Source organism: Monodon monoceros, unplaced genomic scaffold, assembly GCF_005190385.1.
Source record: "Monodon monoceros isolate NGI ecotype Baffin Bay Population unplaced genomic scaffold, NGI_Narwhal_1 Super_Scaffold_18, whole genome shotgun sequence".
NCBI classification, from domain to species: Eukaryota; Metazoa; Chordata; class Mammalia; order Artiodactyla; family Monodontidae; genus Monodon; species Monodon monoceros.
In genome coordinates this window covers 112,621,693-112,641,973 of record NW_021703774.1, presented here as the reverse complement: position 1 = coordinate 112,641,973, position 20,281 = coordinate 112,621,693, and the positions used below count along the sequence as shown (strand labels likewise).

At 38.2% G+C, this 20,281-nt stretch overlaps 1 pseudogene; it reads right to left on the bottom strand.

Moving 5' to 3' along the window:
• Positions 1-2,316: 2,316 nt before the first annotated feature.
• Positions 2,317-2,849, bottom strand: LOC114897738 (annotated as a pseudogene).
• Between the last annotated feature and the right edge of the window lie 17,432 nt (positions 2,850-20,281).

Here is a 20,281-nt window from a genome sequence, read left to right as displayed (position 1 = left end):
TAATTTCTTAATGCAGCTTGGAGGTTGAGAAAAGGATGCCAAGAGTTAATGAAGCTTCCAAATACAGGCAGTCCCTAATGTACAGAGCATGTTCCAAATGCAAATGGCCTCCCCCATCAGGTTCAAAGGAGCAAAAACTTTTCTGCTGCGCTTCCCAGGGACCAGGCTGCCCAGAGCTCTCTAAAGCCATGACCACGGCCCCAAGGAGGGAAAGGAAGACGGAAGATGGGGACAAAAGTAAGGCGATGTGGTCACTACTGCCCAGAGGCTCTGCTCTGGTTGTTTTCCTCCTTCCCCCAGGCCTCTATCCCCAGCTCTGCCCCAGAAGTCCCTGCCAGGGGACAGATCTAGAAAGCTCTTCCCCTCATGTAACTGACAGTGAGGCTAAAGCCCTGAGGGCCAGCAGCACGTCAGGGTCTTCTTGGCGATCCAATTTGGAATTCACAAATCATTTTCTTGTATATTAAAAAGAAAAGTTAGAAATAGCAGTTCATTTCTACCTTTGGAAGATCTTACTGTAAGCTAAACAAGTTAGTGTGTTTAACTAACTAAGTTAGTGTGTTTGAGCTTAAAAGCTAACCACCATGTATGACATTTTTTAATGTGGAAAAAAGTGCTCTGAATTCCAGACAACTTTCCTATAAATGACCATTTGAAGGATGGAGGAGGTAGGAAGCACTTGATAGAGTCACATGGAATCAGTGTTTCTCGGCTCCAAAGTCAGCAGGGGGACCGAAAGGCAAAGTGTCTTTGCTTGGCAAAGCACCGTGCGAACCGAACCCCCCAGCGGTGGCAGAGGACGTGCAGTTTGGCAGGGAGCTCCTGCAGGCACGTGAGCGTCCAGGCCACTAGGAGTGTGACTGCACTTTAACAACGATGAAGACATTTTTAGCACTGCATTAGCTTTGTAGGCACTCGTACCAGTAGCTCCAACCCAAACTCTTGGTCCCATGTGACTGCAGTACAGGAACCGAGACCATAGCCCTATAGTGGCTCGATGGGAGAAACTATCGCCTGACAGATTACAGCAGCACGATTCTTGCCAGCCCATTATCTTTGCTGGCAAATACCATGGAATGGGCCGGTTGAGACTTTACCGCCAAACTATTTAATGTCTTAGCCTAAGGTCTCTAAGGCTCGTCTGGAAACTGTGGATATGGCCCAGAGGTTCTGCAAAGCTTTATAAAGGGTGGCCTAAGAAAACTTTCCTTCCTCTTTGGTGTACCTGAGCAACAGACTTTTTTCTAGAAAGGTATCAGAAACAGACCAGAGTCAACAGTTACTGATGTAAAGCTGGTACTTGAGAACAGCTCTTGAGCTATTATGACAGAATCCAAACCTAAGAACCCAAGGTTCTCAAGCATCTCTTCTTCCCACTGTCAGCAGGAATATAAAGGAAGACACATGAAGGAGTTAAACAATCCCATTACCTGGATATATCTGGGTAGTTTTAAAGTCCTGTAGAAGTTAGTGGTCTTGCAGAAAGGAAGTGTCACTGGTGAAGGGAACTGTCTACATCACTAGTGAGGAGCAAAGGCCTGGACTTAAGGCTGATGAGGAAAAAAGGAACAATTCACAAGCAAAACTGCCTGTAAAGAGCCCCAAACCAGTCTCTCCTGGATGAAAGGGAGAGTTTTCTACATAAGATCTGGCCAAGGATTGAGAGGGCAGAAGCGGGGCACCTCGGGAGATCAGGGTGCAAAATCTTTCCATAAAGCGTACGACTGAGAACATTTTGGTTTTTTGTTGACAGTTGCTGAGGAAAAGCAATGAAGATGTTTCAAGAAAATCTGCGGAACTGAAGCGAAAAACACTGCGGCCGAAGTCGCAGGAACGGAGACCGTGTCCATGAAGGGTAAACGGCGTCAGGACCTCAGGGCTCTATCCAGATACCCGCCTCCCCACCCCGCCAGTGTTTCAGTGTGTCTAGCTCTTCTATCCCACAGCAACGGACATGTGGTTTTTGGTTTTCTCTCCAAGGCTTTAAACTCTGCTACTGTGTTAGTGATTCCTAGATACCCAGCTAGCCAACACACCAAGGACGCGAAGAGCCCACTCCTCAGGCGCCCCTGGCCTGGCACCGCCTCCCCACCCACCCACCCACCCTAGAGCTCCTCCCACACCAGGCATCACGTTTCCTCCCTTGGTTTCCGGCAGGCGAGGTCTCGGGTTTCTCGTGATGGCAGTGAAGTCGGAGCAGCAGCTGCAGGTGTCCACCCAACAGACAGTCTCCCCACCCTGCTCCTTCGGGCTAAAGAAACTACAGCTTTGAAATCCTATCTCTCGAGTTTCCTGTCTGGCTTCCTGTCTGGCGTCTCAGTAGAAGGAGACGCTGGACTTGCCTCCAGGCGGGTTCAGGACTTTGTTGTGGGAGCGAGGCCTCGGGCTCAGCCTGGGCTCATGACTGCCGATGGCGGGCGCCGGCTGCTGGGCACGGGCTGCTCCTCCCGGGCCACTGGGCGCCCCAGCTCTTGTCTGGGGGAGGCGCTGGCTGCGGCTCTAAGGTCCGGTGTGTCCTCTCCCTCACACAGGAACACGTGGTCCTTGGGTTTGCTGGGTGTGCCATGGGTGAAGCAGCAGCGACTGGGGAGCCAAAAATGTCACTGGTCTTCCCACCAGGGGGGTTCAGACGCTGTCGAGTCTGCACAGGCGTGGATTCGTCAAATACACCACTTCCTTTCCCCCCAGGGGGCTTGGTCCTTTCGGGTATGTTCTGAGGTTTTTCAGTGGGTCCAAAAATATTAGATGTCATCCTGTTAAGGCCTGCGTGGAGGTGCGGCTGCTTCTGGACGATCGCTCGGCTCTCCTCCCGGGGGCTTCATGGCCCTGGCGGCGGCCCGACCTCCCTCGCTCTCCCGCGCCCGGAACGTGTCGCCCGCCAAGCGGAGCCTCCCGCCCCTGTGGTTTTCATTTTACTTTTTATGTCCCTGATTGCAAATGATTTTGAGTGCCTTTTCATGTGCTTATCTTTTGAATATCTTGAATATTGAATATGCTTGTGCTTATCTTTTGAATATCTTGAATATTGAATTTTTGAATATCACTTGAATATCTTCTTTTGGAAATTGCCTGTTGTAATAATATATCCATTAAAAATTAGACTATTCATAATTTTATTGCTTATTGTAGTAGTTTTTGTATAATCTGAATATGTGTTTTTGTCACATAAATGTCATGACTATTTCTCCTTGCATTTGGTTTATCTCTTCATTTTTAAGGGAAATCTTTTCATGAGCAGAAAATTTCCAATTAATCCATTTCACTTCTGCTAAAAGTTGAGTGGTTTTGTTTTTTTGTTTTTGTCCTTACCAAGAAATCTTTGCTTACTCTAAGGTTATTAGAATATTACAGTTTGGATCCTTTTAGAAGTTTTACGGTTCTGAATTTTCAATTTAGGCCTATGACTTATCTCAAATTAATCTTTGTGTATGATTTGAAATTGGAGTCTACTTTCATATAGATATTTAGTTGTTTAATCATTTGTCAAAAAAAAACCCTCTTCTTTCCCAATTTATTTATCAAATGGCTAGATATGTGAGTCTGTTTCTGGACTCTATTCTGTTCATGAATCTCTCTATCTTACACCAAAATCACACTTAGTTATGTAAATTTTGAAATCAGTTCATGTAATTTCTTCAACTATTTTTTTTTCAAGATATTTTCTAGGTTCTTTGCATTTCCATAAGAATTTTAGAATTTTCTCACAAATTTCTACTAGAAATCCTTTTAGGATTTTGTTAGGGATTGTGTTGAATCCATGGGGAAAATTAGAGAAGGAACATCTTAAAAATATTGAACCTTCCAATACATAAAATGGTAAATCTATCCCTTTGGGTCTTCATTAATTCCTTTGGGCAATGTATTCTATTTTTCAATATACAGGTTGTGCATATATTTCATTGGATTTAATAAAGTACTTTGGGGCTTCCCTGGTGGTGCAGTGGTTGAGAGTCCGCCTGCCGATGCAGGAGACGCGGGTTCGTGACCCGGTCCGTGAAGATCCCACGTGCCGCAGGGCGGCTGGGCCGGTGAGCCGTGGCCGCTGAGCCTGCGCGTCCGGAGCCTGTAAAGTACTTTGAAATGTTACTTTTTTTTTTTGCGGTACACGGGCCTCACACTGCTGTGGCCTCCCCCGCTGCAGAGCACAGGCTCCGGACGCACAGGCTCCGCGGCCATGGCTCACGGACCCAGCTGCCCCGCGGCACGCGGGATCTTCCCGGACCGGGGCACGAACCCGCGTCCCCTGCATCGGCAGGCGAACTCTCAACCACTGCACCACCAGGGAAGCCCTGAAACGTTACTTTTAATGGTATTGTTCATTGCTAGTAGATAAAAATACAAATCATTTTTATATATTTATTTTGAATCCTGTGATCCTGATCACTTCACTTATTAATTTTAGCCATTGTTTTGTAGACTACATAGAGTTTTATACATAATCATGGCATTTTCACATAAGGACAGTTTTACTTATTCCTAGATTTTAGGTTTTTTATTTATTTTAAAATATTTTTACTTTATTGCACTGGCTTGGACATTCAATACAGTGCTAAACAGAAGTGGTAAAAGTGAATATCTTGACCTTTTTTCCTCTCTCAGGAGAAAAGGGCTCAATATTTTATTAAGTGCGATGTCAGCATTAGACTTTTCTTAAATTCCCCTTCTTGGATTAAGGGGAATTTTCTTTCTATTCTTAGCTTGATGTGTTGTTTTTTTAAGATCATGAATGGGTGTTGAATTTTGCCTTTTTTTTTTTTTTGTCCTCCTAAGAAAGTCATATGGCTTTCTCTTTTATCCTGTTAATGTATTGAGTTACATTGATTTTTGAATGAAACACTAGACTAAATTTCTGGGATAAATTACCTTTGCCATAACATATTATCCTTTTTATACATGGATTGATTGAATTCATTAATATTTTGTTATGAATTTTTGCATCTGTGTTTGTGAGAGATATTGGTCTGATTTTTTTCTTGTAGTATTTCACCACAAAGTTATTCTGGTTTTATAAAATGTATTGGGAAGTCTTCTCTCTTCCACTAATTTCTGACAGTTTGTGTATAATAGGTATTATTTCTTCCTTAAATACTTGGTAGAATTCAACAGTGAAGCTATCTGAGTCCACGGTTCTTTGTGGGAAAAAAAATGATATTAATTTCCTTTACAGTTATCGGTATTTTGTACTGTCTATTTTTGTGTGTGTATGTGTCTGATGAAATTGTCCATTTACCTAAGTTGTCAAATTTATTGGCATAAAGTTGTTCAAAATATTCACCTATAGTCATTTTAATGGTTACAGTGTCTCTAATGATTTCTTCCTTTTTATTCCTGCTGTCGTTGTGTTCTCCTTTCATGAAACTACGGCAGGCCAACATTTTAGCTTGCAAGGAGGGAAGGCTCTCACAGTCCTTAACAATAACCTGGACAAATTTTTCAGCAGTCCAAGATTTGACTGATTTAAAGTTAATAATGATTCATTTGTTATTTTACCAGCTTTTTTTTTCCAGCTATCTCAATCCGTTAATACTTGTACAATATTTGTAAATTCCTTGATGCAAAGTAGTCCTCAGAGCTAGTATTTAAAGAAGCAAATGTGTTCATTTCATTGATAACTAAAAATTAAATACACAATACACTGGGAGGTACTTCAGTATTTCCACGTTGACATTACCTACCCCATTACTTAAAAGTAGATTTTAATTTATTGAGCTATTCAAGAATTATTGAGAGCCCTATCAAGCCAACTCTTGTGGAAGGTGCTGGAAATATAATGAGGAGTAAGACACAGTTCTTGCCCTGAAGGAGCTTACAATTGAGTATCGAGAAAGACGTGTTACCATGACTTGATGGCTTAGTCTAACAAGTGATATGATAAAAGTGGGCACAAGAGACAGAGAGAGAAGACTTGACTCAGTCTTATCTAGGACAGGCTTCTAGAAGGAAGTGTCATATAAATTCAATTCTGAGGAATGAGTAAGAGCTAGCTAAGCCATTCTCAGATTCCTGTCCCTCAGAGACTGCAAAAATACAATCTGTCTTCATTATTCATAGATTCTCTATTTGCAAATTCGCCTACTTGCTAAAATATGTTCATAACCACAAAATCAACATCATGGCATTTTTACAGTCATTCACCACCATGTGCAGAGCAGTGAAAAATCTGAATAGCCCAATGATTGTGCCTCTTCCCAGTTAAGATCAAACAAGGCGATCTCTGCCATCTTCTATAAGGTCTCCTACTGTAAACAAGTGTCCTTTTCATTGTCTATTTGGTGCTGCTGTTTTTCGCATTTTGGTGTTTTTGATGGTGATTTCGTTGTTTACAATGGCCCCAAGCAAAGTGCTGAAGTGCGTCTAGTGTTCCTAAGTACAAGAAGGCTGTGATGTGCCTTTTGGAGAAAATCTATGTGTTAGACAAACTTCTCTCAGGCATGAATTATAGAGCTGTTGGCCACGAGTTCAATATTAATGAATCAACAATATATATTAAACAAGTTGTTTTTAATGAGTAATACACATAAAACAAATTTATGTATCAATTGGTTGATAAAAAGTTTGTGGCCAGAGGCTTGCAGGAGCCTAAGCCTGTGTTTCCCCAGGAGCAATGGTTCAGTATTCACTACTTCTGTGTTTGCAGTGACTTTATAAAATATAACTACTGTAAATAGTGAGAATCAACTCTAAATGTTTTCTGTTTTAAGCACTAAGTTTTGAGATAACTGGCTATGCAGCAATAGATAACTAAAAGAACATATAAAGTCCAATGATGTAGCCTTTTTATAAGGCCTATATGATCTGACAGCTAATACACCCTTCAGGAGTGTGTCTAATGTCTAGCCAAAAATATTTTAGTACAGAATGAATGCGTACATTTGCAGGTGAATATTCATTCTTTTTTGTTGGAATTGGCATAGCTCTGTAGACTATTTGGAGCTACTGTGTTTTGAGATATTCTGAATTGCTTTCTATTTGGAAGTAACTTAATGTATCAAGAGTTGGCCACATCCAGTGCCTTCCCACTTAACTTTGTTTTCAGGATCTCTTTTAGCAATGTATTGTGAACAACATACCAATATTAGAAAATACCAGTTTTGTGGCTTTTCTATTGTATAAATCAATTTTAAAAATCAACCAAACAAGGTTACACTGGCTATGTGTGAAAAGGAATGTCTTGACAACCTAAGGTCCCTGCTTGGTTTGCATTCTCCATGACTATACTTGTTTCATACTTGTTAAGACAATGATCATTATTTAAGCTACAGAAGAGCTTTGCCTACCTCTGATGAACACACACAGGTGTAGGGTGAGCCATTAAAGAAAGATTAAATTGTTGGCTCCTTATTAGAAAGTCCCACTTATTTTGTTAAAAGGTACCAGATTATGTATAAAAATAGAAAATAGCTGAATTGGGCACAGGCATTCTGCTGGGATTAGATGAATGGCAGCTGCGAAACCATTGTGAGATGCAAAAGCGCATTTTAGCTTTCACTAAAAAGACTGTGGCTCTCACTTTCCTTGCAGCTCTGGCCCATGTCTTGCTGCCAGCTCAGCTGTTAAATTACTGTGATATTGGAAAACAGGCTGGAGCTGACTGTGTTGATAAGGAAAATAATTTAGGAAGTCCCTGTGCTCACTCCTAAGAATGTCGCCTTAAATGGATAAAGAATAATAATCATAATATTCAAGTATATGAGGTGCATAATCAATATCTTAAAAGATGTATGAAAAATAAAGTAACTTACCTGTGATATTAAATATTTACTGAAAATTTATAAAATTGTTCATTTCATAGACAACACTGGTTCTGATGCTGGTTTTCTGTGGGGACAGGGATAATAGGAATCAAGTTGTTATTTGACCCAGAAGAGATATGAATACACAATATATATTATTTTCAATCTAAGAGATAACTCAAAAATCTATACATCAGATCTTCTGGGATTCTTTTTGTGGGGTTCACTAATATTCAAAGATTTTAGAACTTGAACACAGCACCAGGAATCTCCACACTGACTCACATCCTTTGTAGTCTCCAATACTGCTCTGAGAATCACAAGAGATGTAATTTATTCGAAACTTAGTTCTGCTTAGACACAAAGTCATAATTCTTGCCTTCTTCTACTGTGGAAATGGGAAGAAGGGCCTGAGAAGAAATTAATCAAGTACTTTACTTCTATTCCCTTCCTGGCCACCAACTCCCCCCGCCCCCTTCCCCCAGCTTAATAATTCCCGCTGGGGGTAAGGGGTTATGGCAAAGAGACATTCAGTTCATTAATTCAGAAAAGTAAATGAACCAATGTTTATGAAAATAGTCAATTTTGGAATTGGGGAGGGGCAACTCTTAGGTGTACCCATTTCAAATTTCTATGTTTTAAAAGTTTCAATAATGTTCATATTTCTTTTAAGCATTATACTTTTGAGCACAAAATGGTTTAAATAAGATTTTAATTTCTTTAAATAATCCTCAAGGAGCCTAAAATAGAACTGTATTCTGTGCATTACAGTTTAATAGATGTGTTATTATTTAAACTGACTGCAGTTGTATTTGATTTTTTTCATATAATTAGATTCAGTCTAGCCTTTTGGTCTAGCCTACTGGTAATTTTCTTCATTGGAAAATCTGTTAAAAACTTTGATCTCTTTTTGAACCTCCACATTAATCAGTTCAGTTCACTGATCTGATTCTAAAATATAAGCATATGAAAAGACTGAAATAATTGGTTTGATCTGAATTACACAAGTTCATCTGGATAGAATCTATGGAGGCAATAGGAAAGCTGAAAAGAGTATGAAAGCATTTCCTTTAGTGGTTTCTTTATGCTGGAAAGAATGATACATTTGTATTTATCTCTGAAACAAAAAGTCACCAACACAAGATTAGGAATTAATATTTTCTTATGAGAAAGATGTATAATTTACATATAGGTTAGTTTACCTTAACAAAAATGAATTTTAACTTTCACTTTTTAAAAGATGAGAAATATTTGGTGAAATGCCTTAAACTCCATTTTAATTTACTGTTATGACCAGATATATACATAAATAGTTCATTAAATACAAGGAAAAAAGAAAAAAAAATAATGATGTTAACAATTAATTACTTGTGTTTTAGGGATAAAATCCATTGACAGATTTTTTTAAATTAATAAGCTTAATTTTTTTTAGAGTAGTTTTAAGTTCACAGCAAAACTGTGTGGAAAGTACAGAGAATTCCATGTATTTCCTATTTCCACACACCCACAACCTTCCCTGCTATGGACATCCCACACCATAGTGGTACATTTGTTACAATCAATGAACCTATATTGACACATGATTATCAACCAAGGTTCATAGTTTACGTTACAGCAAGACAAACATTTTCCAGCATATATAAATATATATATATATAACACATACACCTTCATACATGCATTTCTTTATTCATGTGATATCCAAAATTTTAGAAGAATGTGCACAATTTATTATAAAATTGTAACAAAGACTGGAGAGTGTTTTGATCATTCTGGAAAGATGAAGCTCAGTATAAATACAACCTTGGAAATTGTCCAGAGATTGTGGCAATATCTTTCTTCTAAATAGTTAGATATCCTTTCATTAAAGAGCCCAAGTACTCTTAAAGGGATCTTGTGACAAGTATAGTGCAAATGCTAGACAGGGACCAGAGGGGGTATGTTTTTCCATATTGAAGTGGTCCTCACCCACTTTGACCTTATCTCTTGCAGGAAGCATAGCCTGTGTGGTGGTAGTGGCGGGGGAGTGTCTGGAAACTGTGCTGTACATGTGGTGAGACAGCCTGAAGCAACTGTTATTTGGCTGTTTGTTGAGTCCCTGCTCACATTATTTAAAGTTATGTAAACTGGTGTTAGGGAATATTGTGTGGCAGAAATCTTTTAGTTAATTCCTAACTTAGGACCAGTTGATACTGAGTCTGTGGTTGTGAAGCAGTCAGTCAGATCCCTGAGTCTAATTAACTCTGGTGAACCTGACAAAATAGTTCCATGAACCTTCCAATGAAGGGCCAGACCGTGGATCATTATGAGGTCTGACTCTGTTATGAACTGAATGTTTGTGTTTTTCCTAAATTCATGATGAAATCCTAATGCCCAGTGTGACAGTGTTAGGAGACCAGCATTTGGGAGATGATTAGGTCATGAAGGTGGAGCCCTCATGAATGGGGTGAGAAAGAAGAAACCCCAGAGGACTCTAGCACCTTCTGCCATGTGAGGACACAGTGAGAAGGTAGCCATCTGCAAATCAGAAAACAGGTCCTCACCAGACACTGAATCTGCTGGTGCTTTGATCCTGGACTTCTCAGCCTCCAGAACTGTGAGAAATAAATGTTTATTGTTTAAGTTGTCAGTCTACGGTATTTTTGTTATAGTACCCCAAAGGACTGAGACATTTCACCTACACAAACAACAAGTAATCCTAGATCAACTTTCTGTTTTTAAAATCTCAAGCTGCAACCTTAAACCAGGGCATATATAACTCCTCCAGTGCTCAATGGATGTTTCATAAATGTAGTAACATAATGTACACAAGTGGTTAAGCAAACAGGCTTGGAGTCATATACACCTGGATTTTAATCAGAGCCCTTCTTTTATTAACTGCGCAACCTGGGGAAAATTGCCTAAAATACTCTGGTTCTCAATTTATCTATAGGATAATTTCTACTTGATAGATTATAATGCAAATAAATTATTTGTATGTTAAATGAAAGAATGAATATTGCCCTTGATTAGTTAATATCAAAAAGTGGGCACTTTGTAAGAGTTATTTTCCCTTTAATCCATCTTTCAGGTTACTAGTTTATTTTTGAATAGTTATCTTTATGGCACAATGAAAGAGATCCCTGTGGGCAGTGCATTTCTGAGCATTTCTACATCATATCTACAAAATATAAATAATAATGTAAAGTGGCTCAATATGACATCATGAGGAGGAGTCTTTTTATCTCAATATTACTACTGCAATTACCTCAGTCATTTGAAAAATTAATTCCTAAATTCAACAAGGCCCCTACTTCATGACAGATTTCAAGACAGATTGCTCTTCAGGAGTGAATGGGGTGATTTTACTACTTTTCATGCTATTTCAACCATCAATATGAAGCACCATAATTTTTCAAACTTTATATATTTACTCTTGATGATACTTTCAAAAATTTCCAAGTTGCCTTTCTATGTATTCAGTTCAAGGTGTGATTTTTAGTATGGAATATAAATTCTTCCATTTTGTCCCCCAGGATACTGAATATTGACAGGGATGACAAGTTGTTTGGCCAGTGACTTGGTGAGTTCAAATAAAATAACAAAGTTATTTTTTGGCCAGTTGCCATTATACTCCACCATCACTATAACTGAATTAATCCCCCTAAAGGATTATAGGTTAGATTTTGCATGGAAAAGTTTTAAAAAGTCAATAACTTTGTGCATAGCACTTCTTCCCATTTCATCTGTTTTTTAAAATTTTATTATAGAAATTTTAAGCATAAAAATGGGAGGGAATAGTATAAATGAATCCTTATGTTCCATCACCCAGCTTCAACAAATATTGACACTTTACTAATCTCATTTTATCCCTCTTCTCTACTTTCTTTTCCTGGAATATTTTTTGAAATCCAAGATATTATATCTCATGTCATTTTCCAGTAAATACGTTATCTCTAATAAGTAAGGACTTAAAAACACCATGATGCCATTATCATGAACCTAGCAAAATTAAAATCATTTATATCATCTAGTATCCAGTCTGTGTTTACATTTTTTCTATTGCCCATACTGTCTGTTTTATGGTTTTGTCCAAATCAACATCAAACAAGTTTCACACATCACATTTGTATCTATGTGTTAAGACTCATAAACTATAGCCCCCCCTTTTGTATTTTAATTTTTAATTTGTTTTTCTATCTTCAGATTGGCTCTGTAGAATGCAAGTGAAAAATCTTCAAAGGATTATATTTCCCATAAGACAGTGTAATTAGTTGGAGCACACAAATATTAGGATTTCTCTGGAAGATAAAGCTCTGAATACAGAAAACACTCATTTATTCAAAAAGTAGTTTTGGGTGTTTACTATGTGCCAGGTAGTATGCATAACTGGGATAGAATGTTGAGCAAGACTGATACAACTTGTGCTCTTCTGAACTTAAGTATCAAGCAGAAAGAGAGACATGGAATCAGACATGTAAGATGCGTAGTGTAATAGACTAGTGTGTAATGGTGTGTAGCAGGGCACTATGGGAGCATATAAGAGAGAACCTGACCCAGTCTAGAGTGGAGGAGTATTAGGACAGAATTGTGTCCCTCTAGCTTGATATGTTGAAGCTCTAACCCACCGTGTGACAATATTTGGATATAGAGCATTTAAGGAAAGATAAAATGTGGTCCTGTGGTTGGAGCCCTTATCAATAGGACTGGTGTCCTTACAATAAGAGGAAGAGACACAGAGCTCTCCTTCCGTGTGAGCCTGTGCAGAGAAAAGGTCACGTGAGGACACAGCAAGAAGATACTGTCTGCATACTGAGGGGAGATTCCTCACCAGAAGCCAACTCGGCTGGCACCTTGATCTTGGACTTCCACCCTCCAGAACTGTGAGAAAACGAATTCTGGTTGTTTAAGTCACCCAGGGTGTGGCATTCTTTCATGGCAGCCTGAGCAGAACAATGCGAGGAGTAACAGAAAGCAGTAGTGGGGCTCCTAGCTTACCTCTCAACCATAAAATGCAGAAGATCTGAGAGAATTCCTTAATTCATTCACCAGTAAATCCTGATTACAAATCTACTACATCAAGGGTTATACCGAGATGTGTGTTGGTGGAACAAACTGTACGTGGACTCTGCCCTCATGAGGTGCATCCTTTAGTAGCCATCTAGACATTAAACAAATGACGTCAGGTATAAACGCATCATTATGTTGAACCCGGTGAAGGGGAAGGGCAGAGTCCTAGAGGAAAAATTAATGGGTTGCTGTGTGGGTAGGAGGAGGTATGGAGGGGGGGAGGGGAATATTCATAAGGCTGGGAAAGCCTCCAAGAGGATGGGGCATTTTAAATAGAGCTTGAGAAATGAGCAGGAATTTAGGTAAGGTTCAGAAGAAGAGCATTCCAAGCAGAGGAAAGAGCCTGAGGAGAGAATAAGCTTTGATACATTCGAGAAACAGAAACAGGGTCAGAATGCATGGAGTGTAATAACAAGAGAATAAAGAGCTGCGAGATGAGACAGAGGAGGGAGGATCTGGCTCCTGCAAGGCCTAGGGAGGCGTGCTTGGAATATGGCACATAATGCAGTGGAGACCCTGAAGGGGAGAACGCAGGCAACTACTGGTCTGAGAGAGGGATTAAGAAAATCACTCAGGCTGCTGAACGGAGGATGCCCAACCATACAAAAGAAAGCACAAGACGAAAGGAATGAAAAGAGAGGGGAGGTTAAGTGACTAGAGCAGCTCACATCCTGGCAGAAACTAAGGATAAAAGAGGCATGTCGTTTTCAACATTTTCTTTAGCACGGGTACCTCTGCCCACAAGCACCTAGAACGTGATTAAAGAAAAACCGCTCCATCCTGGCTAATCCCACTTTATATTTATGATTATACCCTCAAAGCAGCCTTGAGAGCTTTCTGGAAACTCTATTACATTTCTCTTGTCCATTCATTTTTTTTCACTCTTCTAGATCAGGGGTCAGCAAACTACCTTCTGTGAGCCAAATACATCTCTGCTTGCTTTTATAAATAAAATTTTATTGACACAGTCATGCTTATTTGTTTATGTGTTGTCTGTGGCTGCTTTTACAATGTAACACAGAAGTTGTAGCTGTGACAGAGACTATCTTTCACAAAGCCTAACATATTTGATATCTGGCTCTTTGGGACAAACGTTTGCTGACCTCTGTCTGAGATGGCTATTATATTTCTGTGTCTGCAAAACTTCAACCCTCCTTCCCCTCTTTATTCTCAGCTGAAAACCTTGCTTTTTATTTAAAAAAGAGAGTAGAAAAATGCATAGGAAAAATTTCACATTCTTCTAACACCAAGTATATATCTTCCTTCGGACACTATCCAATTTCCCCTTTTACTGTTCCTTTTTGATTTTGTTGACCTTGATGAGAATCCCTTGAAAGAGTAATCTACATTTACTGTCTATATTTCTACTTCTTCCATTCCGTAATGAAGTCTTGCCACACAATATTTTTGTCAAGCCCCATAATGACTTCCTTGAAACCCTATTCATTGGTCAATTGTAACTTGCCTTCTAAGCAGCATTTGACAAAATTCATCATTCTCTCTCTTGAAGCAATTTTTTTATGTAGCTTCTCAAAATCTGTCGATTACTCTCTTACTCCACTGTCTTCTGGCTTTTGTCCTTTTCCAGGGTTTATTTTTCTTCCAACCTTTGCCCCAAAACATCATTGTTCCAAGACTGAGTTCTCTCACCTTCCCTTTTTACACACAATGTTATCAGTTTTATCCAGTCTCTTACAGTAAATGCCACCTCTGTATTGATTTTTCCCATGTTTACTCCTTGAAACCCCAGATTTTTATTTTCCTATTGGACTGTCTAGTTGATATTGAAAAATTAGAATTTTTCCAAATGCAAGTTCTTGATTTTTTTCCTAAAATCTACTCGTCTTTGTTTTGGTGAAGGCACTTCCATTCTTCGAGTTGCTCAGACCAAAAGCTCTGAAGTTTTGAGGGGGGCTCTCTCTTTCTCTCATATCCTAAAATCAATCCATCAGAAAATCCTATCACATTTGTTAAAAAATGTATCTAGTATTCAACCCTTTCCCTACACCTACTTTGACCACTTCATGCAAGCTGCCATCATCTCTTATCTGGATTGTTATAATATCCACTTCGATGGTCTCTCTGCTACCAACTCTTTCTCTCTGTCATCTGTTCTCCATTCAGCTGCCAAAATGATACTATTTAAAACTCGAACCTCTCTTAGAGGCTCCACGGGCATCCATATAAGAACCAAATCCTTACCTTGTAAAATACAACTACAACAAAAAACAAATAGCTTATTCAAATAAACAATTATTGGAAATAATCAAGGCTTTTACAAAGATATGGGCAAGGTAAAAAGGGAACTTCAGGAGATAGTGGAAATAGTGCAGGATTGTGGGATTATTGACAGCAGAGGTCATTACCATCCTTAAACCTGAAGGAATGAGGGAAGGAAATTATTATTGGCAGCTGGAGGCAAAGGATTACCTGTCAGGAGCCGTGACCTGCAGTGTAGAGGCAGAGCCAACCTGAGGTAACCAAGCACAGAGAGGTCTGGGAGATTAAATACCTCACCTTCACTCTTCTCCTTCCCTCTGATTTCCTCTCATGCCTCTTATTGGCCAAATCCAACCTAAAGCCAAAGGGTAAGTCAGCCCACTGATATGATTCATAAAAGGGCATAGAAAATGGAACAGAAGTGGTATGTATGCTGAGATGAAATCTCTCTAAGAAATGTTAGTATACAAAAAAGTAAGGAATAGAACAATGTACATGAGTGAGCCATTTCATAAAATTTGCTAAAGAAGATAATTACATGGATATGCATGGATATTCAGAGAGGTGTATGTGTGTATGTATGCGAGTATCAATATTTAGGATTTACATTTTATTTTTTTCTAGAGAGGGCTATAGTAACTATTTAACTGTGGTAAATAGAAAAGAATGTTTGGAATTAGTATACAAGATAAAAAGTATTTTATTTTTAATTTGACATCTCTAGGATTTTTAAGTTACTAAACACATGCATATTTTTATTTCTAAAAGCCATAAACTTTAATGATGTCCTCAAATATAATAAATGAAAAATGGATTCTATATTAACTTAATTTTTTAAGACTCTAGTTATGTGAATGACAATGTGTGAATTTATATAGTTCTAGAGAGAGTTGTGGAATGACACATATAAATATTTTAAAATATATTTTTAAGAAACAAGCTTACAGTGACAAAACTTTCTAGAATAATTTATAGAATTATAAGCAGGTGAGGAAATCATTATTAATACGCTCTTTTGAGAAAACCAATGGAAATTCTAAACTGCTGATTGTGGCACTTCAGCAGAGAGACTGGTGGGAAAATATCTAACTTACATTTAATTTTTGAAGAAAAACTTAAGAAATATATGCAACACTTGTGGCTACAACTGGCATTCACATTTGGAATACTGCAAAGTTCCATTATTTCAGCAGATTTCACCTCAGCCTATCACTGAAATCAACAAGACCTCATGTGCTACCAGGAAATAGATTTAGTAATTAGTTAACATTTATAAGTGGAATATTGTCATGAAAAAGACAATACTGTTGGAAAATGATTAAAAAATAATAATTGGAGGTTGCATAGTGGTGCAGAAAAATTGACACAATTTTTCTTGGGAACCCTAAGTAGGTATACACCAAACTCCTGCAAATCTAGACCATTTTGGTCCTGATAAATGGGAAGAGAATTTGAAGTTGTCTTTACGTTCAAACTGAGTAGTTTGTTTATGAGCTTATTGAACAATTTCAGTTCATTTTAGAGTGATGATGTAAGAGAAGAAGGAGAAAAAGCAATTCAAACGAAGGCGAATATTAACTCCAGAGGTAATCTCTAAAGACCCAATCTTGGTTGGAGCTCCAACCTATTTTATGTGGAGGGCTTATGGGTGATAGAGAAATACTGAACCCTTAAACTCTGGACACTTTCCTTTAAAGGTTTATTGAAGGATCTATTCTTGTAGATATATATCTCTATAGAGATACAGGTGCAGATAGAGATATGAAACATCCTTAACATAAAGCACTATTACTCTGTGATCCTCTAAATTACCCCAAGTCAAATAATTCTTTTATGATGAAAAAACTGAAGGGGCTATTTTCATATATTTCTCTGCAGTGCAGAATTTTGAGTGAAGACATATTTTCAGGCAAGATGGGAAACGTCAGTATCAGCATGCAATAGTATATTTTTCCTGGTTGAATATGTATGTAGTATGAATCCTTGAAATGCAAAACCAGAAAACTATATTAATTATGTTAAATATCAAGTAGAAGTAAGCTATTTGCTTTTATATTCATTTGTCTTCTGCTTATGAAATGAGTTGATTAAATAATCTGAGGTTATATGATTTTGGTACAATCAAATTGATCTTGTAATGAACTGCTGTGCATTCAAAATTATGCTCTATTGTTTCCCTGAGCACAAAGCAGAAGAAATCCCTCAAGCCCAAGGTTGGCTTGAGCTGAGAATTACCTGGCAAAAGTGTGAAATGGAATTTAGGCTACTGCATAAAAAATAAATAAATAAAAATAACAGTCTTAGTTACATTCTGTGTGAGTAAGCAAAACATATGATGAAACTTAATTATTTCTCCAAAGCTTGAAAAATTTGTATAGGAAGGTAATTTCCGTTTTCAAATTGAATATATTTTCTTACCCTAATAAGACTGGATTTTAGTTCTGTGCCAGTGATTTCTATTTTACTCTTTGTTTACAACCCATCTTTTCCAAGTACTGTTGTGGTATTCCACTAGAAATATCTTTTCATATTGAGAACTAGAAACCCTCCCTTTCTGAAAGTTAAGTTCTGAAAAATAAAATACAGCTCTAGAATTACAAGCATGTTCAATTCTATTTAATGAAATACAAGGAATAGATTTAAATAATGGATGTGCTTTTGTTTCCCTGAAGAACACATGCAAAGGTGAAAGCCATAGTTATATTAAAATGCCTACATACTTTATATTGAATTATGAAAAACTATCATATATACTAATATAATAAGGTACAATAATTAATTGAGATAAAATAGTACTTACCCTAATACAATTTTTGGTTCTGTGAACACCCCCAAAAAGTAGAAAATATTGCAATTAAGTTAGATTAAAAATTGTCTTACTTTTAAAAATTACATGCTTTTAAAATATATAATATTGCCAATAGCCTAAGAAATCTGTTATTTCAATTCTGACACCAGTACACATTCTGCTCTTTTGTTCCACTTTAATGAAAGGCAAGTGAATTTCTAAACACAAATTCACCCTAAGAATTCTTATACCATTTATGTTCTATTTGTTTTTGTCACTCAACTCAAGCACCCATATTCTATCTGTCAAAGGACTGTCTCATGGGGCACTAAGTTTCCCACAGTTGTGTGTTGCATGTATGTGGGAACCCTGGATAGAAAGAAATGAGAAATGCATTTTTAGTTTAGATTCCCATATCTTTATCCTTTTCAGTTTGTATTTCATAAACTACATTTAAAATGAATGAGGCAAAGTTTTTAATAAAAATATACATGTTGAAGAGAAAATCAAAATAAGAGAAATGGCTGTTTCTCTAACCGGTGATATCAATGGACCCACAAGATCTTCCCACACAAAATGTGACTATAAATGAGACAATGTGTTGTTTGCCAGGATGACGGCAGCATCCATAGCCTTCCTGATGGAGTGAAAATACTAACATTAAGTGTCAGTCATGCTGCTGAACATTAAACTTTATCAGAAGCCTATGTTAGAAGTATTGATCCTATTTTAAGCTTCTTTTACAGAAGATAATGAGTCCAGGGAAGTTCATTAACTTGCTCAAAGTCATACAGCTAGTTTGGAGCTGAGTATGGGAAATAATAGAAAAAACTTATAAGCAACACCTTATCTACAAGACTCAATTCTCAAAACAACTTGAGAGTAGATGTCCACAGGTAACCATATAAGTGAAGGCTGACCGATACTCTCTGAGCTTCAGCACCTGGTCTAGGTCAGTACATGGTAAATTCCCAATGATTTGTGTTGAAGAAATGAAAAAAATAAATGTAATTGCATTTGACAGATCATGAGTGTTGTCTACTGATGATGTTCCGATTAAACCCTTATTTTCTATTTCTGTAGAAATAGACTGAAACTTCTTTTTTCTACTAAACATATTTGATGTATCCCACAGAGATACGGAGTTGCATTAAGCCAAGTAAACCTTGCTTTTGCCTCATGTCTTCTTGAGACCTGGTGAGAAAGAAAGTAGAGGAGCTTCAGCTAAAGAGGAGGGTTAAAAGTGTCCATTTCTCATCACTTCAGTCTGGGTTTGGAATGAGCTGATGCAGAAGAAGGGTGGGAAAGATCATTCTGGTGACTAATGTCCTCAAGAAAACTGGATGCAACATTTTCTAGTCAGAGGAGGATCATAACCTTCATCAGAGGATCTCATCAGACACAACTACCATAGTATGGACACATGATGGACACATGACCTGTGCTTGCCTTTCTGTCTTCTGCAGCTCTGGAGATGGTCATTGCTTCTTCCATTTTATTCCAGAGCTAGGGATACTCTGGCTCTTAAGGCAGGTGGGCAGGTAACAGCAGTTGTGTGGCCTAATTCTTCAACAGTGACCAAGCAAAAAGTAAGCCACCAATTATTTTAAAACGTCTCACCTAATGGCCAATTGCTCTTTTATTTTAAACATAGCATTTGCATCTATACTCAAACTCATGATATAGTCACATATCAGTCAGATTAGTACTTCAGAAGATCATTTTGTGACCAAAGAGGTGAAACCTCATAATAAAGTCGTGATTTCAGGGCACATTTTTATGTGCTACTTCAGCTCTTATTATATTCATCTGTAAATCGTTCTTCCAGCTACAGCAGCAGCTGCAACTTGACAATGCCTCACCTCAGCCCCTGCTGCATGCCTCTCCCCTCCTGATCTATGGCTTTCCTGTTGACACTGAGGTGTGGGATGTCACACGTCCTCAATGGGTTCTCACATATGAGCAACCCAGATGTATGGGAAACTTAATGTCCCATGGGACAATCCTTTGACAAATGAGAGATGGGAGCTGGTATATAAATATTTTTCCCCTTCCTCCATTCACACTCTATCCCCAAAAGGTTTCCTAAGATCGATGGATCTATCTATCTATCTATCTATCTATCTATCTATCTATCTATCTACCTATCATCTTGATAACACAGCTTTCTGTGCTGTGTTTCCCTCATCTCTCATTCCTTCTCCCTCAGCTTGTGTTACCTAATCAAACAGTAGCACCAAGCTCTTTGCCTCAAGTTTTGTTTTCTGATGACCTGGGATAAAACAGTTGGTAAGAGGATTGCAGTGTTAACATCTAACATGTAGTGGCATCATCACTCCTGAGGCTTTTACCTACTGACTGATGAGAATGAGATATGGGAAGGTGAAATGGTAGACTATATGGTGGCCATGATTCTATTTAAGGATCATGTAGGGCTATGATACTTTTATGAATTGTAATGTGGAGGGGGTTGGCTTCTGTTAACTTCATC